This window comes from Nicotiana tabacum, chromosome 1, assembly GCF_000715075.1.
Source record: "Nicotiana tabacum cultivar K326 chromosome 1, ASM71507v2, whole genome shotgun sequence".
In the NCBI taxonomy this organism is placed as follows: domain Eukaryota; kingdom Viridiplantae; phylum Streptophyta; class Magnoliopsida; order Solanales; family Solanaceae; genus Nicotiana; species Nicotiana tabacum.
This window is the reverse complement of record NC_134080.1, coordinates 191,737,201-191,764,872: the sequence shown is the minus strand read 5'-3', so window position 1 is coordinate 191,764,872 and position 27,672 is coordinate 191,737,201.

Below are 27,672 nucleotides of genomic sequence, written 5' to 3'. Positions count from 1 at the left end.
GGATCCATCGAAAGCTTTGACATTGATGGCTCCATCCTTGATCTCATGCAGGCTCTTTCCCAGTATTCTAAGAGTCACCAATGGACAAATATTGAGGCTGGACCCTCCGCCAATCAGGACTCTGGTGATGAAATGATCTTCGCACTGCACAGTGATGTGCAAGGCCTTGTTGTGGCTTATCCCTTTAGGTGGCAGCTCATCTTCGTGGAAAGTGATTTTGTGACTCTCCAATACTTGCCCCACTATGTTTGCCATTTCTCCTCCAGTTATGTTGCTGGGTACATATGCCTCGCTCAGCACCTTCAATAAGGCATTCTTATGTGCGTCAGAGCTTTGTAGCAGATGCAAGATAGAGATCTGGGCTGGCGTTTTGTTCAACTGATCAATGACCGAATACTATTTGGCATGTATCTTCCTCCAGAGATCATCAGGCCCGGTTTCAGTGACGGTTGTCGTCTAGAGGCCTGCTTACTGGTCTCGGCTAGGTGTTTTGGGGTATAAACCCTGCCAGTTCTTGTCATACCCTGTGCTGCAATTGCTTCTCCAGATTTGGTTTTCCCTTTCCTTCTCACCTCAGCGGTGTAATCACATGGTATGGCCTTTGGGTGGAACAGTGTTACGGCTGTCATGGCCACCAGGATGGGTACCTTTGCCTTGGATGGTAACATAGCCACTTTGAATGGTACAAGTGTCTTCGGAGACCCAAACTCGACCTCAATAGGTCCTGACATCTTTGTAGAAGAAGGTGCTTCAAACTCAAGTGGTATGGACATGTCTACTTCAGCATTTTCAGAAGGCTGGATCTAGACCACAATCGGATTAAGTGTAACCGTTGGTTCTTTTGGCTCATCACCTTTAGCAATCAATCCGATCGACCCTTTGGGGTCCCAATCGTCCTCTATCTCAATCATGTGAACGCCCCTAACCTTGTGGTCGGGCAGAGGGTTGTTGCAGACATTTGGAGCTGGCTCCTTTGCTATGATGATCTTGTTGTCAATCAAAGCTTGGATCTTATCCTTCAGAGAGCGACACTCATCAATGGTATGCCCCTTCATGCCAGAATGGTATGCACAAGTTTTGTTTGGGTTGACCCATTGGGAGGGGTTTTCAGGGTTTATGGCAGGGATAAGGGTGATGTAACCAACAGCTTTGAGCCCTTCATACAGCTGGTCGATAGGTTCGGCGATGGCAGTATACTATTTGGGGGGTCTGCGGTCGATGTTTGGTCAGGGTATAGGAAAGGTTTGGCGGGTGGGAGGTGGTTGATAGTGAGATGGTTGATTATTGTAGTCTTGATAGACATGTGCGGGTTGGGAATATCTGGGCAAAGTGGGCTGATATGTGGGAGGTGGAGATGATTGGTAAGTAGGCGGTGGAGCTTGGTAAGAGGGCAAGGGTGCTTGGTAATTTGGTGTAGGTTGATATGTGAGTGGAGGTATTGGGTAGGTTTGGTATTTGATTGGGGATTTTGTTCTCTGTACAACCATCACGGCGCTCACGTCTCTTTTCTTGGATGTGCCACCAGACTGTAGAGCCTTGTTGGTGGCCTGCAAAGCTTCAAAGTTAGTGACCATACCACTTTTGATACCTTCCTCGATCCTTTCCCCTAGCTTGATGATGTCGGAAAATTTCTGGCTTTCAATCAGCATTAACCTTTCATAGTACTGTGGGTCTTGAGCTCGGACGAAAAACCTGTTCATTTGTTCTTCTTCTAAAGCCGGTCTGACCTTAGTAGCTTCTGATCTCCAATGAGTAGCATACTCGCGGAATGTCTCCGTGGGTTTCTTCTTTAAGTTCTAGATGTAGAACATGTATGGTGCATTTTACGCGTTGAACCTGAACCTGTCCATGAAATAGGACGCCATACTTACCCAATTTGACCACTTCCTAGGGTCTTGGTTGATGTACCAAGACAAAGCATCTCTTTTCAGACTTCTCATAAAGAGTTTCATGCGAATTTTTTCATCCCTTCCCACTCCGACTAGCTTGTTGCAGTACGTCCTTAAATGGACCCTGGGATCCCCTGTGCCATAAAACATCTCGAACTTGGGAGGTTTGTACCCCTCAGGAAGTTCGACATCTGGCTGAATGCAAAGGTCCTCGTAATTCAATCCCTCAATTCCCTTGCTTCCTTCAACACCCTGAACTCTTCTAGTCAGCTTCTTGAGTTCCGCAGCTAGATTCTTTATAATAGAGTCTTTGTCATCAGACTCAGGTGTGCTTGAAATAGGTTGAGTATAGTGTGGTATGGTTTCCACATAGATGGGGGTGTTGTTGAGATGATCTTTTGTGGAGTTTAGTGGTTCAGGGATGAGCAGTGGGGTGTTGTCTGAAGTGTGGCATGTGTTGCAGTGGTGATGTGGAGCGGGTTGGTTTTGTGGTTTCGGGATGCTTTGTGGAGGTGTGGGGTTTTGAGTGTTGGTGAAGTTAAAATTTGGGGTAGTGAGGGAAAATGACAAATTCTCTAAGTTCCGAACTTGGTCCAGTTCTTCCTGAAACTTCAATAACTTCTGTTCGAGCTGGGAGGCACTTTCCTTGGAAACCTGAATACCCTGAGGAACCTATACCCTTTCAACTAAGTTCTCTATGTTGCTCAAATCTTCCATCTTCCCCTTGTTTTTGTTTCTGATAGGACTCGGAGGAGGAGGAGGTGGAGGGCCCTTAGATCTTGTGGATTATGATGACGATGCCAGAGTTCACGAACTAATCTTTGGGGAGGGGAATAAACAAAAGATAAAAAACGAAAAGGTAGCAAGTTAGTGCGGATTAGGAGAAGAAAACGTTGTAATATTTAAAGACATAGTGTAAGAATATAAATCGTGTCCTAATTTGGGAGCCTCATTGTGCCCGAGGTAGGCCTAGCGAGAAGTTGATTTGGAGAAATTATAATGCTAAATGCCTCATTTTATTGATAAAAATAAGACGAGTCACAAAACGACACTAAAATAGTAGAAAAATAAAATGTTACTAATGACCATTGGCCTTATTACATTCTTAAAGCAAAAGAATGACCTCGCCAGACGTTCTCCTTTTCCTTCCTCAGCGTTTTGACAGTCAGTGACTCTTTTCCTCATTTTCCCTTCCAACTCCATCAGACTGTATTCCAGATATTCCAGCTTTTCACTAGCCCTGGTGACTCTCTTTTTCCATTCGTTGATTTGGTTACTTGATGGGAGGTTCCTCCACCAGGTCAGCAAGAGTGAGGGTATGTTGATCATACCAAAGTCGGGAACTTTGTCATTCATTTCTGCAAAACAAAAGGGTGAGGTCCTTACCCTGCCGGACTCGACTATTTAAACCAATAATTAGCATAAGCAGCATTTAGTTCTCCAAATAAATGCACAGAATATGTTAACGTCCGTTTGGGTTCCCAGGAAACCCAGTGGACTTTGGACAAAGCTATCTTAAAGAGTCATTATATGAACAACATAACTGACTCAACTAGGTTTTGACAGTGATGCATGCACAATTGAACAGAGTAGGGTTTCTATAAGGTATTAGACTGGTACCCTTGAGCGAACAACTCAAGAGGGAAAGGCACAGAACCGTCGACTACACCGTTGATCGACTGATTTTACCGCAAATACGCCTTTGCCAAATTTAGGGGGTAATGATATCGGAAGGGCGCAACCATTCATTATAAGCGTTGCTATGGTAATTTGTTTGGCACGAGTGGAATATGATGTTGAATATGCAGTTACAAGAATGAAACAAGTTGTCATATATTTGCATGTTCATAAAGTAATGATTACAATAATTGCTCATAATTACAATGGTATTAAATGAAAGCAGCAAAGGAAAGCATTAAAGAAAAGAAACAAAGGAGCCAAGTCAGTTTCATAATAGAAGAGAAATAAAGACATTAAATAAAGGCAATAAAGAAGCAGTAAAGTCACAAATAACATGAAATAGTAAAAGCCTAAAGAAAGTCCCCAGCAGAGTCGCCACGCTGTCATGCCCCCTTTTTTCGCGAAATCGGACTTGTGACATTTAGGAGGACAACTCGTTCCCTTTTGGGAATTGGGTTTTGGAACTTGAAGAGCCGCTACCTAATGATTAAGTGCATTAGGACACTAAGAAGGGTTTGAGTTTGAAGAACCAGAGTTCAGGTAAGGGCTAGAAATTATCTCGAGGGGAAGGTGTTAGGCACCCCTCAAGATCCACTAGTGTGGTTCCCAGCCATGTTACAATTGTGACTTCACATAATCAAACAAGCAATTAAGGGCCTCAAATAAAAGGGAATTTTCGCATATTATTGCAAGCAAATTGAAAGTTTGGAGAGAATAAGGAAAGCAAAAATAGTTCAGACAATAAAACAAGTCAAAAGAAAAGGGGGTCCTAGGTTTACAAATAATATGGATCACGTCAATGTAATACCCGACAATCGCTCCTCAGAAGAGGGGTTGCACGTGGTATTAGCGCACTGGTCATCATATCCATATCTACCCTTCCCACCCCGTTAAGGTAGTAAAGTGCAGAATGGTGTCGTTACTTATTGCACGCTGGTACCCGCCCCAATCCTATCAGTCCCAGAGGCATTTGGGAATACTAGTCCTAAAGGGAATGGAGATTTGGTTTTTAGAGTTTTAAAAGGACAAAATTCTAGGGCGACAACCAAAACATATAAGGCAGGTATGGGGATAACACATACAGATTAAAGGGCTCAAACAAGCCTCCTCATTTAAAGACAGATTGTTTAGCATGTCTTGCATGTACTGGTTATGGTCTGAAATCAAATTAAAGCATGGGATAGGCTGATTCATCACATATTTCTCAGATGAGGAGTCCGAATTAGCCCTCCCTGGTTGTAATTTATCAAAGACTAATGCAGTTAATTAATTACCTAATGGTTTGCCTAAGTGGGACCTCTAGGCTGATATCTAATAGTGGTTGCTCTGATTTTAAAGAAAACTTACTGATTATAGAAAAAATGAAAGTTTCGCAGATTTTAGACAACATTGCAACTGATCTTAAACTTGCAGATGATATAAGTGAATCAGATTCAAAGGTTACACTTATAGGCATAATTTCTAGGCGTTGTTGGTTTTAAAACGATTATGAAAGTGCAGGCGTCCTATAGACATGGTATCTAGAATGCAATTGATTATTATTTAACCTATGACTGTTTGTCTAATGATAGATGTAAAATGCAGAATCCTATAAACAGGTTATCTATATGATACGCGGAAGTGAAGAAAACCTATAGACATGATCTCTATATATGCAGAAGTGCGGAAAACCTATAGGCATAATTTATATATGAAATGCATAAGTGCAGAATCCTATACTCAGGATTTCTATATGAAATATAGAAGTGCAGAATCCTATAGTCAGGATCTCTATATGAAATGTAGAAGTAAAAACAGGCTGTGATTGCAGGAATAAATACCTAAGATCATGATGTCTACCCGTATGCATACATAAGTGACCCTCCCCTTTTCACTAGAACCCCATAAGTTATTACAATATAGTACAGACCAGAATGAATTATGCAAAGGTGAAATTACATAAAAATTAAGCTACAACCAAGGACCCTAATTCAGACTCAAAGTCCAACAATATGAGGTGAACCAACTTCTAGGAACATATTTCCAAAGCCTTCTCTTATTTGGGATGTGTCAAAATTACCTAAGAGCCTCGAATGGACTCCGAGCAGTGCTTACAACCCAAATATATTGCAGAATCAAGAGCATAATGTGGAAATGCCAGCCCTCAGATGTCCAAGTTCAGAGGGAACTCACCCAAAGCAAGGCTCATAAGAGGGGGGGGGGGCAGAACTTAGAAGCTAAGAGAGAGTGTAAGTGCACAAAGGGGGAAATTAGGGAAAGCCATGGCAGTCTGGTGGTCATGCCCATCAATCAAGAGTGTTGACAAACCCCTGACTAGCCTATTAGCCACATTTTGAGAGTTGGGATCCATTGAGGATCAGGTTCATACCTAAGCAACAATTTAGATGCTGTCAGGCCATGAACCTTAACTCAACACATAGAAGGGAGTGGGGTATAGGGGATTCATAACAAACAGCAGATGCAAAGAGAGAGTAGCATATTCAATACAGAACATGAACAACAAATAGATAGGAATGTAGTAACTGTAAAATAAACACATAGGGATGGTGCTGAAATCAAAATTAAGGCATACAAGTTTTAGGGAAACAAATAAGTGAAAGCTGAAGTCTTGTAAACCAAATTACAAGCAATCAGTACAAAAGTTCTCAGAAGAGAGTAGAGTATTGAAAGAGCATTAAAATTGAAAGGTGTGTGTGCAGAGTATTGAATTTGAAGTGTTGAACTCAAGGTTCCAGGTTGTCTAAGTGCAGAAGGGTCGTGCCCCTTTTATAGTACAGAAAACAAGTAAGAAAAGGTAAGGGAATCGTTTGCAATCAATCACACAGAATCTCCATTCAGTTAAGGGATTTTGATTTCAAACGGGCAGAAGACAATTAAGGAAAGAATTGGATTAAAATCATTTCCAAAGTAGTACAAGAAGGGCAAATACATAGAAACTATTTAAGGAAAAAGTTTGATATCAACACGGTTTGTGCAAATAAGGAAAGGCAATCAATCAACAGCCAGTAAAATCAAAAATTGAGTTTTGGTATGAATGAATCCAACCAGAAAAGGTGAAGAAAGGTTTAATTAAAGAAAATCAGTAACAATCAATCAAACCTTATTAAAAAAGGAATTCTGAGTCAATCATAAATTAGCAAACCTTTTTTGAAGGAAGAATTCTTCATATATAAAGCATACAAACATGTCAAACAGGAAATAACTGTCATGCTAATTAGAAAGATCTAGTGTAGAAAAGTTCAAAATCATAAACAAAGAAATTCAAGTTCAGTACATAGACTCGAAACGAGTCTGAGAAACCCTAGAGTTCCCAAGTAGAACCCTAGTCCGAACACCAGATTAGAACTCGCCCAAAAACTCCAAATCCTAGGGTTTCCAACTCGAGTAAGATACAAATAGGAGGAGGCAAGTAATTGAAACATGCTCAGGAATCTCTTTCAGAGGCTTATGAGAAAAACAAGCAGATACAATAACAAGTTCGAGGCAAACATAGTGAAGAAACTGATTTGAATCATAAAGACATATTTTAAGAAAAGCCCGGAACTTAAACAAGTTCAGAGGAGAAAATAGGTAACATAGCACTTAAGAGAATAGTAGATGAAACATGTTTAGAAAGAACTCGAACAAAGTCCAGAAGAAGGCAAATAAAAACTAAGAGCTTAGTAGAAAATACAATAAAGGGACACAGGGTTAAACAAACACATAAGATAAACATGTGAAAGCATGACATAGAAACCAGTAGAAGAAAGAACGAAGCATAGTAGAAGAATATGCATAATAAAGCAAACATAAGAACACCGGAGAGGATCATGCGAGGCATAAAAAGAAAACATAAGAACATAACATAGGTAGATACACAAAAAAAAAAAGAAGAAGATGAGTCAGAAAACATTTTGAATTTTTTCAGAAACCCTAAATCGAAGAGAAACAAATTTTGAAAGAGAAGATTGGGGAAAACATTTTAAAACTACAGTAGAACACAGAGATAACATGGATCTAAGAAAACACACAGAGAAAAACCTCGAATATCTAGGGCTTCAGAGAAACCCTAGAAATGAGAAAGGCTTGGAAGAAGGTCCGATCTTGAGTCGTACGAGGTCAGAAAAGGCTTCCAGTACTTGAATATGCCGGAGCATGGCCGGAGAAGCCATAGATCTACAGATCTGAGTAGGATCTAAAGAGAACCATCAGAGTCGGGCTTCAAATCATCGAACAACTTAGGTTTGATGGTGAGAGAGGGTGAGTACAGGCCATCCATGGCCCGAGAAGCCATGGATTCCGGTGAAGTGACAGTTGAAAAGGGTGGAAGTCGACTAGGGTTCCGAAGAATCTTCGAGAGAGTTTGAGAGACGAAGGGATTCAAAGGCGGCTAGTTAGGTGAAAGTGATTAGGGTTAGGGGTGTTTGGGAAATTAAAAAGGAAAGGGGGAATTATGGCCGTTGATCAAAATGATCAACGGCCTGGATCAAAAGGGAATCCAGGCGGGTTTTTTAATTGGGTCATGGGTCGTGTAAAAGATGAAATTGGACCGGTCCAGCTGGGTGTTAGGATTGGGTTAATTTGAGGGCTAAAATTGAAATGTAAATAGGTTGTAATTGAAATAAAAATGAGGCTAAATGTTAAATAGCCAATTTTCCCTTTTATTTTATAATAAAAATGGTAAAGATGATTTCAAAAGCAAATTAAAAGTACTGACCCAATTAATAATGTATAAATATTAATTTAAAATACTGGAACAAATTTTACAATTAAAAATGCTATTAATCGTAAGATAGGCTTTAATTGCAATTATATGCAATTTAGTCTTTCAAATGCCAAATAAATTTGTAAAAAATAAACAAAAATTGTCTCAACTATATTTTGGTATAAATATGGGAATAAAATAAATCATTCACTAAATTGATGATTTTGGAAATAATTATGGATTTTGTACTGCTAAAATAGACAATAAATTGATTTTAAAAATCTTAAACAATTAGGAAAAATACCAAAACTCTTGGGCATGCTTATTTATGCATGTACATGCTATTTTGAAAGTATTTTGTATATAAAAATACATAGAGAAAAATTGGGTATCAACAAACCCTAGTTAACTAAGAGTAGGAGTTGAAAATAATATATGAAAAATAAGAGACAACTTTGTTTTAGAAAGATAGTTTGGATTTTAGAAGTTCATAGAAGCACATTACCAGATTACAAGAAACACAGGCAACACACATTTAACAGAAGGAGTTCAACCATGAACTCCAACAGTCACAACAGACAAGATAGAGTAACAGTTAGTGTGAACAGGATTCACATATTGGCTATTAGTAGGTGAACATATTGGCATACATTAATCAGAGAACAACATGCTGGGGGATCAAATTACTGATCAGACAATCACACAGAAGGGTAGAAAAAGTTGAGAGTATAGAAATCATGAATTAATCAAGAGTTTGTTAAGGGGTGAACACTTAAAACAGGATAGAACTCATGCTAGCCGAGAAACAAATAGACATAGGTCTAACAGACATGCTCAAAACAAGAAGTAGGCATGCTGATTAAGAGTAATAAACATGAAGTCCACAAGTACAATTACATAGAAGTAGATATGCTAGTTAAGGTCAATAAGCATGAAGCACATAAATCTAAGTACAACATATTGAATTATGGCAGAAGTGGAGACATACCAGTTAAGAAATAGCAAACAGGAAGTTGAAAAGTATGCAAGATCCAATAGTCTAGCCTTCGCTTTTAGCCGGCTAGTCAATGTATCAAACACAAGTAACAGAAAGGTTTGAATGAGAGCAAGAGCTTTTGTGTGTGTGTGTGTTTCTTTCTGAGTGTTCGTGTCAGTGTCTTGAAAATCAGAACAAGAAGGTTTTTATAGCATGAAATAGGATAGGTCACACAAGGTAATGAATTAATCACATATACATAAGGTATGAAAATCAATTAGTAATCAGTCAGGGATCAATTAAGAGGATAGAATCAAATAAGTACCACTTAATTTAAGGAACAATCTCGTCCATAATCAATCCGTAATTGAGAGCAAGGTTAATAAGGTAAAAAATAATTTCTGGAGTCAAGTAGGAATCAGGACACAGAATCATTCCAATAATACAGGTACATAAATAAGGTAAAGGCAAATAAAACTTAAATAAGGAAACATGGGTACTAAATTCAAACTATAATTCAGGTAAGTAAATCAATTAACAACTTAATTGACAGAGTTAAAGGGTAACAGGTGAATGACAACAGGATAAATAATCAGAGAATTAGAACCCTAGATATGTCAAAGGCATAGAGATGAAACTCAAAAGAATCGGTCGAAATAGTAAAGAAGTAAACCATAGTTGAAAGCATTTAAATGTCTAAGCATTTTCAAAGAAAACCTTAGGGATCGAAACCCTAGGGTAAAGAACATAGTCATGAGAATCAGTCAAACAAACAAAGAAATTAGGGCTAAACACTTAAAAAGTAGTATTTTTTAGAAACGTAAAGGGGTGAAATCCTAGTTTTAGAGAAGACAAAAAATCGGTTAATAATGAGAAACATAGAAAGTTTTTTAAGAGAAATAATAAAATAAACTTAAAACTATCTTAGATCTGCAAGGAACTGAACGAATTTGAGCAGCAAGAGACTAGGTTTTTAAGAGAATGACAGAGATGAAAGAAAATCTGGTTTGGAATCAGAGATTCGAGCCATAAACATAAGATAATAGTACTCACAAACGGAGATGGCCGTAGGTAGATTCATAAACGGTTTCGAACAAATCTAGGTTGAATTTCTTCGAGATTATTTCATAAAACAACAAAATCGAACAACCAGAAGAGGTAAGAGGCCGACAGAGGCCTAAAATCACAAAGGAAACCCTTGGAACGGGTAAGAATCAAAGTGGTTTGGGGAAATTTTGGGGTGACGACAGCTAGGGTTAGGTATAGTTTCAGAGAGAACAGAGAAGAAGAGGGAAACAGGGGCGGCGGGTTTAGACAAATGACTAGGGTTTGGGGGGTCGTTAGATTAAAAAGGAAAGGAGAAACGTGGACCGTTGATCTTAGAGATCAACAACCATGATTAGAGGAGGTTTTGGGTTGGGTTAGACAGGGAATTGGGATGGGGCGGATTGTTTAATTTGAATTGGGCTGGGGGGTCCGAATTTAAGTATGATTAAATGGGCTATTTATTAAATATCCAATTTATTAATAAAATAATTTGTAAAAATAGCTAATTAAATGATAAAAATAATTTTTATTCGTGAAGGTGATTTAAAATAATTACTTAACATTATAAAAAATATAAAAAGTTATTTTCTGCATAGATAATGTAGTTATGCATATGTATGGGTTATTATTGCAAAATATGTAATTATTTTCTTAAAAATGCAAATGTAATTGTAGAAATGTATTTAAAATATTTGAACACTTATATGAGCATGAATGATGAATTTAGATTATTAGATTATCATAAAGTAATATGAAGGATAATTATTGAACATTTTTATAATTACAAATGAAGAAATAACTTGATTTAAGGTCTTTAAAAAATGTAAAAAAATTATAAAAATACTTGTGCATGTTTGTAAATACATGTACAATACTTTGGAAGTATGTATGCATATTTAAAAATATATTAAGGAAAAATTGGGTATTAACAGTTGCCCGTCTTTACACGGGAAGGATGAAAGAGTTTTCAGGTAAAGAAATGATGACTGATTTTGACCGAATGGGATGTTTTGTAAAATAGAGGCCGAACCCAGGTCTATGAGTTGCCTACATATCCCTGGTTTTACAGGAATCAGGCCATGTGTAGTTCTGGACCCAACGGTGAATGAAGCCGATGGAGTTGTTATAGGAATGGTAGCAGTTTCAGCAAAGGTTCTTTTGTGAAGGGTAATATCGGATGGGGTTATGATTATGAGTCTGAAGTATGACGGATGTATCATAGGGAAGATATGTGAACGGTCATAGAGTAAATGTGTGTAATTGATGGGGGTCGATCACGTTTGAAATAATGGTAAGACACGAATGGTAATCGGAAGGGTATGAAGAACGGTTACTTCCTGGATTACCTGCAAAACTTAAAACACAATGCATGCGAGTATATAGAGTATTGTGAAAATTTAAAGATGATGCAAGTTCCCTTTGGACCATGAAAGTTTGTCTTTGGACAGTGAAGATGACGTCTTTAGACTATGATGTCGGGGGCCATGAATTATGAGATGGGAGATTCGCAGGCCATGAAATGGTATTCTCGGGCCATGAGAGTGGTGCCTCTAAACCATTACACCTTTACAGTGTTGGGGGATCCTCAGGTCATGATATGGTGTCTTCAGGCTATAAGGATGATGCCTTCAGACTATGACGCCTTTGGACAGATTGGCTATACATCAGCCCATGAAATGAAGAGACATGATAACAAAGGTGACGATAAGATAGAGCTTAGCCTTGTGCAGAGTTTTGGGGTAGATCTTAGCCCTGAGGAAAGAAGATAATGTAAAATCTAGTATAGAGCAACAATTATGCGGATGGTGACCAAGCTTAATCTCACGAGAAAGTAGTGCTTAGCCTTATGCAAATACGGAGGCAGGGCTTAGCCTCATGCGCGCTTTGAGACAAGGCTTAGTCTCATGCAAAGGGAAGGCAATGCTTAGCCTTATGCAAATGTGGAGGCATGGCTTAGCATCATGCAAGATTTGAGACAAGGCTTAGTCTCGTGCAAAGGGAAGGCAATGCTTAGCCTTATGCAAATGTGGAGACAGGGCTTAGTCTCATGCAAAATTTGAGACAGAGTTTAGTCTCATGTAGATATAAGGCAATGTTAAGCCTTATGAAAATAAAGGAGGCAGAGCTTAGTCTCATGCAAGATTTGAGACAGGGCTTAGTCTCATATAAATAAAAGGCAATGCTTAACCTCATGCAAGATGTGAGATAGGGCTTAGTCTCATGCAAAATTTGAGATAGAGCTTAGTCTCATGCAGATAGAAGGCAATGCTTAGCCTTATGCAAATATGGAGGCAGGGCTTAGCCTCATACAAGATGTGAGACAAGGCTTAGTATCATGCAAAATTTGAGATAGGGCTTAGTCTCATGCAAATAGAAGGCAATGCTTAGCCTTATGCAAATAAAGGAGGCAGGGCTTAGCCTCATGCAAGATTTGAGACAGACTTAGTCTCATGCAAAGAGAAGGCAATGCTTAGCCTCATGCAAGATGTAAGACAGGGCTTAGTCTCATGCAAAATTTGAGACAGGTCTTAGTCTCATGCAGATAGAAGACAATGCTTAGCCTTATGTAAATAAAAGAGGCAGGGCTTAGCCTCATGCAAGATTTGAGACAGGTTTTAGTCTCATGCAAAGAGAAGGCAATGCTTAGCCTTATGCAGTGAACAAGTAACAAGTAGGAGTAGAATATTTCTTAGCTGGAGGTATATTTGCATCTCGTGGCTTGATTGATAGTGACTTTGATATGTGTATGTTTGCAAATACTCCTGTTATGTTCACCACGCCTGCATCCAAAGAAAAATCGTGAGTTTTGTAAGGGGAGGTTGGTTCATGCCTTTGTCTTCTTGCTCCGTTTTTCTCCGTTTTGGAGGCCCTATTCAAGTTACCCTGAGTAGCACCTGGCGGCCATAGAAATAAAGTTTTCGAAAATACGTACTTATTAACGAAATAGAGTTATTTTGGAAAACATAGTGATATGTAATATTAGATGAACTAATAACTATAACACATTTTGGAGACATTGCAACTTTCTTGCATTAGAACTTTGAGGATCCTCCTCAAAATTCTGCCCAGTTTGGTAAGTAATCCTTTGGCCATTTTACGTGCGATGAAATTCACTGAACCTTCTCCGGAATTTGAGAATCCTTTTCAAAATTCTGCCCAGTGTCTTAGCCAATCTCTGACTGTCTTGCATACGATGACGGTGACTGGACTTGCTCCGGAATTTTGAGGGTCCTATTCAAAATTCTGCACCAGTTTCTGGTTCCGAGGGAAAATGAAAATTTTATTAAGATATGACCGAACCCACAGGGCTGACTACGTATCCCCTCTTAAATAGGAATTAGGTCAAGCATAGTTCAGTTACATCATATGAAGGAATGTAAACAATCTAAACATAGTATCTCTTGACTGCGTATGATTTGAGTAGTTTTGACCAAACTTCTCCGTCCATTTCTACAAGTATGAGTGCTCCTCCTGTTAGTACCCAGTGAACCATGTAAGGACCTTGCTAGTTGGAAGAGAATTTCCCTTTGGCTTCATTTTGATGCGGGAAGATCTTCTTTAGCACCAACTGTCCCGGTGCGAATTGTCTTGGTTTGACACTTTTGTTGAAGGCTCTGGATATTCTGTTCTGATAAATCTGACCAGGACATACTGCGTTCATTTTCTTTCTGTCTATAAGGGCCAGTTGCTCATAACGGCTCCTTATCCATTCTGCATCACTGAGTTCGGCTTCCTGTATGATCCTTAAAGAAAGAATTTCTACCTCAGTTGGAATGACAGCTTCGGTACCATAAACCAGTAAATAGGGAGTTACCCAGTTAATGTGCGGACCGTAGTGCGGTGCCCCAATAGGGCAAAAGGTAGTTTCTCGTGCCATTGTTTGTGGTTTTCTACTATCTTCCTTAGTATTTTCTTGATATTCTTGTTGGCAGCTTCCATATCTCCATTTATTTGAGGTCTGTATGTTATAGAGTTCTTGTGCTTTCTTTTGAAGGTTTTACGCATGGCTTTCATCAAATCACTATTGAGATTGGCGACATTATCAGTGATAATAGACTCGGGAACCCTGAATCGGCAAATAGTAAGATCCTTGACAAAATCTGCGATGACTTTCTTGGTTACAGCTTTGTAAGATGCAGCCTCTACCCATTTTGTGAAGGAGTCAATGGCCACTAAAATGAACCTGTGCCCGTTTGAAGCAGTGGGCTCAATCAGACCGATGACATCTATTCCCCAGGCAGCAAAAGGCCAAGGTGCACTTGTTGCATTGATTTCATTTGGTGGTACCCTTATCTTGTCTGCATGTATCTGGCATTGGTGGCATTTCTGGATGTACCAGATGCAATTTGTTTCCATGGTCATCCAAAAATATCCAACTCTAAGTATCTTCTTGGCTAAAACAAAACCATTCATATGTGGTCCATAAGTTCTGGCATGTATCTCCTCAAGCAATCTGGAAGCCTCCTTTGATTCAACACACCTTAACAACTCCAAATTAGGAGTTCTTCTATACAGGGTCCCTCCGCTTTGAAAGAAGTGATTGGACAGCCTCCGCAGAATGTGTTTCTAAATATGGTTTTCCTACTCTAGATATTCCCCTCTTGCCAACTATTCTTTGATTTTGTGGAACCAAGGTTTTCCATCCGTTCTTCTTCAACATGAGCATAGTAAGCCGGTTGATTATGGATCCTCAATAGGATGGGATCGATGAAATTCTTGTCTGAATGTTGTATCATTGATGATAAGGTGGCTAGTGCGTCTGCAAATTCGTTCTGGACTCTTGGAACATGTTTGAATTCTATCTTTGTGAATCTCTTCATTAGTTCTTGCACATGATACAAGTATAGTAGTATCTTGGTATTTTTCGTAGCCCATTCACCTTGAACCCGATGTGCCAGAAGATCCAAATCGCCAACTACCAGCAACTCTTGTATATTCATATCGATGGCAAAATTGAGCCCCAGGATGCAGGCCTCATATTTTGCCATGTTGTTGGTGCATAGAAACTTAAGTTTCTGGATAGAGGGTAATGTTGACCTATTTTTAATACCAACACTGCTCTGATGCCCACTCTTTTGAAGTTTGTAGCCCCATCGAAGAACATTCTCCAATCGTCATAAGCTTCAGTAATGTCCTCTCCTACGAACGATCCTTCTTCATCAGGAAAATATGTTTTCAAGGGTTCGTATTCTCCTCCCACAAGATTTTCAGCAAGATGGTCTGCCAATGCTTGTCCTTTGACCGCCTTCTGAGTTACATAGACAATATCGAACTAGCTTAATAGTATTTGCCACTTGGCTAACTTCCCGATTGGCATGGGCTTCTGAAAGATGTACTTTAGAGGGTCCATTCTGGATATGAGGTATGTTGTGTAGGCACAGAAGTAATGCCTCAATTTTTGGGCTGTCCAGGTCAAAGCACAGCAAGTGCGTTCCAGTAGAGAATATCGTGCCTCATAAGGTGTGAACTTCTTACTCAAGTAGTATATGGCTTGCTCCTTTCTTCCTGTCTCATCATGTTGTCCCAAAACACATCCGAAAGCTCCATCTAATACGGACAGATAAAGTAGAGAAGGTCTCCCAGGTTTTGGCGGGACTAGGACTGGTGGTGTGGACAGGTATTCCTTGATTTTGTCAAAATCCTTCTGACAATCTTCGGTCCAATGCATTTCAGCATCTTTCCACAACATTTTGAATATGGGTTCACATATAACTATGGACTGTGCTATGAATCAGCTGATGTTGTTGAGGCATCCCAAGAAGCTTATCACATCCTTCTTGCTCTTTGGTGGTGGTAGCTCTTGAATAGCCTTAACTTTGGACGGGTTTAACTCGATTCCTCGGTGGCTAATAATGAATCCCAACAACTTTCCTGTAGGAACCCCCGAATGCACATTTTGCGGGGTTCAGCTTTAAACAATACATCCTTAGTCTGTCAAAGAACTTCCTGAAGTCTGCTGTGTGATTGGCGGCCTTCTTGGATTTGATGATGAAGTCGTCAACATACTGTAAGCACGTGATTTTTGCCTTATATGAGAATTACTCCCAAAAATTCAAAATAAAATGATTTTCCTTGGTGTGCAATTTTGAGAATTTTTGTGACATTTTTGGATAATTATTTGTGTTTGTCTGTGCATGTTTATTTGTTAAATTAATAAAAAATACAAAAATATGTCGCATTTTTCATGTAGGATTTAATTCTACAATTGTTAGTAATTAAGTTTGTTTTACAAAAATTAAAAATTACAAAAATAGGCATCTTTTGCATTTTTAGCATTTAATGTCCAAATATACAATTTTATGCTTAATTATTACTTAATTGTGCGTTAATTGTTATTGGGAGTTAATTTGCGCTTTTATAACTTAATTTTGTTCTTAATAATAATTTAAGTATTTTTATAATTTAGTTTTAGAAAAATAAAAGAAGAAAAGAGAGCAAAAATACAAAGAAAATTCGGATTGGGCCACTTCTTCAATTGTAAGCCACAGGCCCAAAAAATTGTCCAACCTTCCCCATGACCCGGTCCATTTCAAACCGGGTCGACCCGGTCCACAACCCCAAAGACCCAACACCCCCCTATCTTGCATTTCAAAAAAACAAAACAAAACAAAAAAAACCTAAAAAACCCTAAAGAGATCCGCCCCCCCCCTCTTTCTCTCCATCTTCTCCAAGCTCCCTCACGCCCCATCCATGGCTGCCCTTGCATCGTCTTCTTCGACACAAAAACACACACACACATACACACACACACACAACAACACGGCCATGTCAAGCTCCACCATCATCCGGCAACACCTCTTCTCGTCCATGGCTGCCCAATCGAATTCGTCGTCGCCATCTTCTTCGAGCTCGAGCTCGAGCTCTCATGGTTGCCCCATCTTCTTCTTCTTCACTCCTGTTCCAAATGACCAGCCTTGTTGCTTGTTCTGCTCCCTCACGTTCAGCTGCTGCCATGGCTTCCACCCTCCCCCCTCGCCATCGCGTCCAGCCCCGTCAACCAAACAACAACCATCGACCAGCTGCCCCCTCCAGTCAAACAGCCCCGTCATCGTCACGTCCAAACCACCATGGCAGCCCTCCCCATTGTCACTCCGCCATGAACGACCACAACTCATCGTCGCATCCAAACGACCCTCGACGAGCTGCTTCACTGCTGCGTCGTCTGCTTCTTCAGCTCGCGCTGGTGCTCCATTTTTTTTCATAGCTGCTGAACGCAGCAACAGTCGACGACCATAGCTGCTTCACCCTTTTGCTGCCATGGCTTCCCCGTTGCTTCATCTTCTTCGTCAAACCACCACTGCTGCTCCGCATGCTGCTCCGCCCACTGCTGCCTGCGCCGCTGCTGTCGCGACTGCTTCTTTTGCTCCTTCTGCTGCGTCGTCCATGGCAGCTCGTACTGCTGCTGCAATGCAAGCTCCAGCTCGTTGATTGCTGTTGTCCGCTACCTCTCCTTCAAATTCTTCGTTTGTCCGTTCGTGATCGTCTTCGGCGTCAAATGGTTTTGGTGCGATATTTGTTTCCGGGCAGATTTGTTTTCGTTCGAGTTCATCATCGTTCCGATCCGGTTAGTTGGTTTAAGTTTCGTTCCCGTCCGTAATTTGTTTGATATTTTTCGGATATGAAATCATTAAATGTTTGATTCTTGTTCTTGATTTTTATTCAGTTGTTTTATTTTTCTTGTTTATTTTTTTTGTAGAAATTGTTAGTTTGATTAATTATATTGTTGATAGATTTAAGTTGAAGATTCAATTAAATTATTTTTCAGTTTGTTTTTATTAATTTTAAGAGGATTTAGTTTTAATATAGAAGAGTGTTAGTTTAAATCGCTTGAATCCGTTGTTTGTTGTAGATTTTATTTGTGTTCATTTTGTTTGAAGTTCGTTTTTAATTCAGTGATTTAATGTGAAATTATGTTTTGGTTTTTAATTTTTTGATTCAATGTATCTTTGCTATAATTTTGTTGGATTTAATTTAAAAAGATCAATTGATTATTTGAAGTTTAGTGATTTGAATAAGTTTATTTGTTTTGTTTAAGCTTAATTCGAGTTTAATTCGAATTTGAATAAAACTTGCTTGTTATTGTTGTTGAATCTTTTCATTTATGTCCATACTTTGTTTGATTGTTCTTGAATCCGAAATTAGTATAAGTTTGATTTTCTTGTTTATTGTTTATCATTTGTGATTATTTCTTGAGTTTGTCTCATGATCTTGTTTTTAGTTTAATATAGAAATTGTTGGTTGTAATGTTGTTAGATTTAATTTTAAGTTCAAATGATTATTGAATTTAGAAATCTGAATATACTTGTTTGTTGTTGTTGAATCTGAAAGTAGGTTTGTTTGTTGTTAAAAATATTGTTCAATCAAAATAATTTTAGTTGTTCTTTGTTGTTCATCATTTAGTTTGAATTGTTGTTGAATTTGTTTAGAAATTGGTCATATTGGCTATATTTTGGTTGAGATTGATTAGGTGAATTGGTTATAGCTGATGGGGGTAGTTTGGTAATTTGCAGTACGTTCAGGGGTAAATTGGTAATTTCAGTAAGGTCGGAGGGGTATTTTTGGAATTAAACATTTGAACAATTGTTTAATATAATGGGGGACAAGACATAATGTAGTGGGGGGAATATTGTAATTGTTTATGTTAGGCATGGGGGACAAGATGTAATGGGTTGGGTTGATATATTTATTTAATGTAGTGGGAGACAAAACATTAGGTAGTGGGATTAAAATGGGGATGAGTGGGAAGATAGTGGGTTTGGTAGGAGAAAATGGTTGTTTTGTTAATTGATTAAAGGGTTTGGGATGGGAAATAAATAAGAGGGGACTTGAATCAGATTTGAGGGAGAACAGAGAATACACAAGAAAAGAGGACAGAATACAGAAGAAAATTTTAAGAGAGAGGAAATTCCGAAAAATACTAAGACTTCAGAAAAAAAGAAAAACATTCTGGAAATTCAAAAGAAGAATAGTATACACCTGATTACAATCCAAATATTCTGATATACGGATTCAGAAATTAAGGGTTAAACACTAACTAGTCTTTCAAAATCTGAAAAGATTCCCTTTGCTTCTGTCCGTTGATTGTTGTTGGTGTTTCTGGATTTTTGTCTTGATTTTAAAATCTGTCACTAAGTTTCTCGTTGCTGGTTGTTACTGGTTGCTGGGGTTGCTGTTGTTTTATGCTACTGAATTTCTGCTGATCTCCCTTTTCTTTTGCTTCCAATATCAGGTACACAACTGACACGCTGGTTATTGTAAACCGAAATATGAAGCATGAATACGAAAATGAAGAGTTGAAATTCTAAATTTAATTTAATTATATTCTGAATTTTATTTGTATGTATAAATTATTTAGCTTGCAAAAATCAGAATCATGTAGCTATTTAATATATATAGTGGAACATCCGACGATAGCTTAACGGATGAACTATCTATATATTGCCTAAAAATAAATAAATGGTGTAGTAACTCCGTCTAGTCAAAAAATCAAACGAATAGGCCATTTAGGAACTTGGTAGGAATATTGTTTAGTTAAATAATATTGGTTAATTTCAGCATGTAAATGGTCTAGGATTAAAATTAGATTGCTAAGTTTTTTTTTTAATTTGACAAACTGAGAACATGCTTAGTATAATGTAACTAGGTAGTAACATGTGAATAAGATGGCCCATGTCTAGTTTTATGTCATACACGTTGGGCCTGGGCCCGCAGTGGCAACGGACTGTCCTGTTTGCATCATTTTCAGATTTTATGAATCATATTCGAAACTCATCTATAACAACTCAAGCATGTAAATAAATTAAGACATTTTCTCTTTTATTTTGTAGAGACAAATTTAATAAGAGAAAAATGTAGGCATTTTAGGACTGTCCTTTAAAAATAAAATGAGATGAGCCTCGCCCAATAAAATGCACCAATTGCGGGGCCCTCAATAAATGTTTAATTGAATATTTAGAATTCGGGATGGACTGTTTAGTGAATTCCACGGTCTTACCCAGAAATAATAATACGCTAATCGCTTTAGGCACGATTTTAATAATAATACATTCCTAAACACGGGTGCGCATTTATGCGACCCAAATCTAAATCCCAAAACATTGAATAAAAATACGTTCCGGATCGCGGGTGCATTTTATGTGACGCAATCCAAAGACATGTTTTTAAACGATGTTCACATTCTTTTAAAAATATAACAATAAAAGCGGTAAAGAGTTAAAAATTTGCATGAGCTCATAATTGTATAAAAATCAAATATTTAAGCCGAATATGATAGTTGAGCGACCGTGCTAGAACCACGGACTCGGGAATGCCTAACACCTTCTCCCGGGTTAATAGAATTCCTTATCCGGATTTCTGGTACGCAGACTGTAATATGGAGTCATTCTTTTCCTCGATTCGGGATTACAATTGGTGACTTGGGACACTTTAAATCTCCCAAGTGGCAACTCTGAAATAAATAAACAAATCCCATTTCGATTGTCCTTTAATTGGAAAAAACTCCTACGCCCCTCGCGGGGGCGGAAAAAGGAGGTGTGACACATACACCTTTATTACCTTGTGTATCATATTATGGAAGATGGTTGTCATGGCTCTCATGTAAGTATCACCAACATTCTTTAGACCGAATGACATCATCTTATAACAGTACAATCCCTAAAGTGTAATGAAAGCTATTTTTTCTGCGTCTTCTTCGTCCATCCAGATCTGGTGATAACCCGCAAAGCAATCTACAAAGGATTGGAATACATGTTTGGCACAATTATCGATCAGGATGTGTATATTTGGTAGTGGAAAATCATCTTTGGGACTTGCTCTGTTTAAATCCCGATAGTCAACACATACCCTGACCTTTCCCATATTTCTTCTAAACCGGTATGATGTTGGCTAACCAGGTTCATGTACTCAACTACCCCGAGGACTTTGGCTTTGATCTGCTTAGTGACTTCTTCCTTGATTTTCAGGCTCATATCTGGTTTGAACTTTCTGAGTTTTTGCTTCACCGGCGGACACATTGGATTGGCAGGCAACTTATGAGCCACTATAGATATGCTTAGGCCGGTCATGTCATCATATGACCATACAAGGATATCCTCATATTCCTTCAGGAAATGAATGTACTCTTCCTTTTCTGATGGTGATAAGTGAATGCTTATGCGAGTCTCCTTGACGGTTTCGGCGTCTCCCAAATTGATTGCTTCGATTTCATCCAGGTTGGACTTAGGTTTGTTCTCAAAGTTCTCAACCTCTCTGACAACTTCCTCAGGTATTTCATCTTCTTCTTCTGAGTCACTATCCTTATGTTGCATTTTCTCATTACATATCACAGTCACTGGTTCATCAGAAAAAGTAATAATAACGATGTAGAAATAAAATGTGAAAGATAATAATGAATGATAAATAGCAATGTATTGATTAATCTTTGAAAAATATCCAAAACAAGTACGGCTCGATGAATCGAGCAATTATTTCAAAACAAAATGCGTCTTTTAAGAACAAAATTACTAAAAACATTTGAAATGCCTAGTATGGCTATAAAAATAAATCAGGCTATATGCCAAGCTACCAAGGGACCTGGCGGCCCGGGATGGTATGGCGGTCCAATTATTGAGAACGACTCCCTTCTCCACAGTCTGAATAGTGAGGCCTTCTTCCTCCTCCTAATCAATTATCACATTGCCATCCATATTTTCGTCTTCCAAGAACAAGTTTCTCAACCCAACCAAAACTTATTCCTCTACAGATCCCCATATCGTATCGGCCTGGTGAAAAGTCTGACTCAGGTGTGGTACTAGCTGCTCGAGAGGGTAGTAAGGACCACGCCATAGAGGTGACCAATCATCATACTCTTGCCAGGTGTATGGATATCCCAGCCCGAAAGTTGTTCCGTGACGTTTCAACTGTATCGGTTTGGTAATGCCCTGAAGATTCTTCCCAAGCCTTTTGCTAGGTTCATACCCAGACCACGCCAATATGCTTTCTGTTTTGTTACTCCACCACTTATCCTTCTCAATTGCGTTGGCATGTTCAATGTGGTGATAAGTTTCTCCACCCAACCTTCTCCTATTCTCGATAACCGGGATAGTTTGACTTGTGTAAATGGGGTTACTTCTATCTACGTGAATGATCACCTCCTGATGGTTCCATTCGAACTTCACGGCCTTGTGTGGCGTGGAAGCCACAGCCCCAGCGGTATGTATCCAATGTCGACCCAACAGAAGATTGTATGTAGCTGATATGTCAAGAACTTGGAATTCAACATCGAACCAAGTTGGCCCCATCTGCAAACAAAGGTTAATCTCCCCAATCGTGGCCTTTTGAGACCCATCAAAGGCTTTCACGTTCATACTTCCAGCCCGTATCTCATGGAAATATTTTCCTAATCTTTTTAGAGTAGTCAACGGATAAATGTTGAGGCTTGAACCCCCGTCTATTAGGACCCTGTAAATGAATTTGTCTTCAAACTGTACCGTGATATGCAAAGCCCTATTGTGACTTAACCCTTCAGGCGGTAGTTCATCCTCGTGGAAGGTGATCTTGTGACTCTCTAGTACTTGCCCTACCATGTTCTCCACTGGTGATATTGTTGGGCACATAAGCTTCATTTAACACCTTCATCAGAGCATTCTTATGCGCCTCTGAATTTTGAAATAGTGATAAGATAGATATCTGGGCGGGGGTCTTGTTTAAATGATCGACAAAAGAATATTCTCTCGCTTGCACTTTCTTCCAAAGATCGTCCGATCCAGTTTCAATAAAAGGTTGCTTGGTAGCAACCTCCTTACTTGATCCTCCCAAATGTTCGGGTGTATAGTTCCTTCCCGTTCTGGTCATTCCTTGTGCGGCATCAAATTCTTCCATATTTTCTTTTCCCTTTCGCCTAACTTCAGAAACGTAATCCCAAGGTATGGCGTTTGAATTGAAAGGAGGCAATGTTGCTACTGTCAATGTGAAAGGTGTGGCCACTTCTACTTCAAATGGAACAGGTGTGGTTGCATGCGGTGTTACTTCTACCTCAAATGGAACTGAAGCGGTTACTTTGACCTCAATTGTTGGCTATCTGCACCATAATAGGGTTGAGAGGGACTGCGGGCTTTTTAGGATCGTCGCCCTCTTTGATAAGCCCAATTGATCCCTCGGGATCCCACTCCATATCAGTTTCTATCACATTGACCCCTTCGCCCCTATGATCTAGAAGAGGATTGTTGTAGACATTGGGTGCAACTTCCTTTTGCCTATATGACCTTGTTATCAATCAATGTTTGAATCTTATCTTTCAATGTTTGGCACTCGTCAATAGTGTTCCCCTTCATATCAGAATGATATGCACAAGTTTTATTCGGGTTGATCCATTGAGATGAATTCTCCATTGCCATAGCGGGAATAAGGGTGACATAACCAATAACCCTTAACCTTTCGTACATCTGGTCGATGGGTTCAACAATGATAGTGTATTGTCTGGGTGGTTTGCGATCAAAGTTAGGTTGGGGTTTCTGGTAATTTGGACGAGTTAGAGGCGAATGATAGTAAGCTGGTTGTATGTTATAAGTGTGATAGGCGGTGGTGGGTTGAGAATATCTGGGATGTGAGGGTTGGTATGTACATGGAGGTGTTTGGTATGTGGGTGGAGGTATTTGGTATATGAGCGAAGATTTTAGGCCTTGGGCCACCACTACTGTCCCTACTTCTTTTTTCCTTGATATGCCCCCTGATTGTAATGCTTTGTTCGTAGCCTGCAATGCCTCAAAATTTGTCGCCATCCCGCTTTTGATACCCTCTTCAATCCTTTCTCTGTGTTTGATGATGTCAGAGAACTTGTGATTCTCAATGACCATTAGCCTTTCATAATATTGTGGGTCCTATGCCTTGACAAAGAACTTGTTCATCTATTCCTCTTCTAGTACTGGTCTGACCTTGGCTGCTTCCGACCTCCACCGAGTAGCGTACTCGCGGAAAGTCTCAGTTGGCTTCTTCTTTAAGTTCTGGATATAGAAGACATCTGGTGCATTTTCTATATTAAACCTGAACCGATCCATAAATTCTGATGTCATGTTTACCCAATTGGCCCACTTCTTAGGATTCTGGCTTATGTACCAGGATATGGCATCTCCAGTAAGACTTCTCATGAAAAGCTTCATTCGAATCCTTTCATCTTTTCCGGCCCCTACGAGCTTGTCACAGTAAGTTCTAAATGAACCTTGGGATCACCTGTTTTGTCAAACATTTCAAACTTCGGAGGTTTGTAACCCTCTAGTAGTTCCACGTCTGGTTGAATGCACAGATCCTTAAAATTTAGACATTTTACCCCTTTACCTCCTTCAACACCCTGAGCTCGACTTGTCAACTTCTTGAGCTCTTCAGCCATATTCTTGATGAGCAGGTCCTTCTCAATGGATTCTGGTGTATAAGAGATTGGTTGAGTGGAGTGGGGTATTATTTCCATGTATATGGGGTTGTTTTGGTGAGTGCCAGGGATTTGGGTGTAGTGGTGATCGTTGGTTGAGTTTTGAGGATCGGGAATAGGTTTTGGTATGTTTTGAGGAGTATGATAGGTAGTGGTTTGTGGGTACTGGGTTGGTTGATGATGGTGTTGTGGAGGAGTTGGTATCGGTAGAAGATTAGGGTTTCGAGGTGGTCTGGTGTACTGATTGGGTGCGGGAGGATTTTGTGGACGTTGGTTTGGCGAATTTTGAGGAGGTGCTAGGTTTTGAACATTTTGTTGGTTGAGATCTGGGACATTCAGAGTGAGGGAGAGGTTTTCCAAGTTGCGGACCTGGTCGAGTTCTCCTTGTAGCTCTAGTATCTTTTGTTCCAATCGCATAACCAAATCATTTTGGGCCGTAGTGCTCCGACCGTCTGAATTTTCGATGTTCTCTGCATTTTCTTTTCGAATACCACTCAAGTCATCCATCTTAGCTTTTCCTCTGCTTTGCATATTACTTGGAGGAGGAGGAGGAGGTGGAGGGCCTCTAGATCTGGTGTGATATGCTGATGATGCCAGTATGTGCGAACCAACCTTAGGGGATGAGAATAATAAAAATAAAGAAAAACAAAAGGTAAACAAGTTAGTAAGGATTCTGAAATGTTTGCAGTATTTAAACACATATTGTAGGAATGTACATTCGTGTCCTAATTTGGGAGCCTCGTTGTGCCCGAGGTAGGCCTAACGACAAATAGATTTGGAGAATTTCAGTGCCAACAATTGCCTCATTTCATTAATATAAAAAAATAGATGAATCTAAAACGACACTAGATAGGGTAAGTCACTAATGGCACTTGGCCTTATTACATTTGAAAAAGCAGATAAAACTAATCTACTTGGTCCCAGAAGGACCTTCTCTAGGCTGGATGCTCTTGTCGATTAGATCTCTCAGTTCGCGCAGGTTCAGCAGTAAGTATGCCCTTGCTCTCATTCACTTCCTTCAGCGTTCTGGCAATCAGTGACTCTTTTCCTCATCTTTCCCTCCAATTATTCCAACCTTTCGCTAGATTTAACAACTCTCTCTCCATTCATTGATTTGTTCCATGTCGGTCTTGTGTCGCTCCATGTGCTCGGCCTCAGACTCGTGAACTCTTTTGCGCAGTTTGTTGTACTTCACTTGTGCCTCGACAACTTCATCTATGACTCTATTTCCTGGACCAACCCTTGGCTTGAATATTCCTACTATGTTATCTTCTAACCATGATGCGTAGAAGTGCACATGACCAACATGATATCGATCTGGATCGATAGTATCCTTTTCCATGATAATTTTCAAATGCCACATGTGATGAGCTTCACATTTGTATGGGACGTCGTCATCCTGGAAATCTGCCATGTAGTGACTCATTTTAGCAACTCCGCGGTATGACTTGCTTCCTGCTTGCCTGTCTCATAACTCTGATAGGAGAGTAAGGGTATATGCCTCTCATCCCGATCAGTACTAAATGTGGAACATCCCTGGATCTGATGATGAACTCATCAGTAGGGAACCATTCGAACATCCATTGAACTTGATCTTCAGTCAGATTGTTGAAAAACTGCGCCCATCCTATAATATTTTCAGGTGGAGCAAACCTGTCTAGGATATATGTCATCCTCTTAGGATGATGGAAAGCTATGTGGTCATTCCACGGCCTTCGCGGAAACTCTTAACGGTATTGCCCTTTTTGGAGATATTATAACAGCCAAACTTGCAGCAACAGATTGCAACCTTCAAAGTATTTGTACCCCTTCTGGCAGCGCTCTAAGGCCCAGTATATATCTGCTATGATCATATGGACAATGGTATATGTTTGCCCCTCGATCCCATCTATCATGGTTTTGGCTACCATGGCTAGTCTTGTGTAGATTTTGTCCCCTTGGATCGGGAACACTAACATACCCAAGAAACAGACAATGAACGCAAAAACCCTGCGATGAATCCAACCCAAGGAAGTGATGGGGAATTCGTCATCAAAAATACGGTAAGATTTGCTGTGACCATACCATTCATAGAGGAAGTCGAAGGGCATGTAGGAATTCTTCAGGCACTCCAAACCCTCATTCTTTTTTAGACCCATCATTGTTGATACCCAATTTTTTCCTGTATATTTTTATATGAAAAATACTTTCAAAATAGCAGTTATATGCATATATAAGTATGTCCCAAGGTTTTACTATTTTTTCTCTTAATTTTTATAGATTTTTAAATCTATTTATTGCCCTATTTTATCAAAAAGAACCCAATAATTACCCCAAAAATTATTATTTTGGATGATTCACTTATTCTCATATTTACATTAAAATATAGCTGGCATAATTTTTTCATATTTTTACAAATTTGTTTAGTATTTTTAAAGCTAAATTGCGTATAATTGCAATATTAACCTATTTTAAGATTTAATTATTTTCATAATTATAAAATTGCCTCCAGTATTTTTAATTTGATAATTACGTATTATTAATCATTTTAGTACCTTTAATTTATTTTTGGAAATTATTTTTCTATTTTTTATAAAATAAATAAGGAAAAATGGCTATTTAAATTTTAGCCCCGTTTATTTTAATTTTAGCCTTATTTGAACCTCTAGTTGAACCCAATTTTAAACTCAATTACCCTAACCCAATCGCTGTTTGAACCGACCCAAACCCAACCCTGTTAAACTACCCCACCTACTCAATTAATCCAGGTCGTTGATCAAAATGATCAACGGCCACCACATACCCTTTCCTTTTTAATCCCGACCTACCCCCTAACCCTAACCATTTCACAACCGCAGCCGCCTCTAAAACCCTGCACTCTCTCAAACTCTCTTGAGTCTTCTCAGAACCCTAGCCGCCTCTCACCGCTTCCACCATGAAAGCCACCGGAATTCATGGCTTCCAATGCTATGGGAGTCTTATACCTACCTCCTGTTGCTCTTACACACCTGATCCC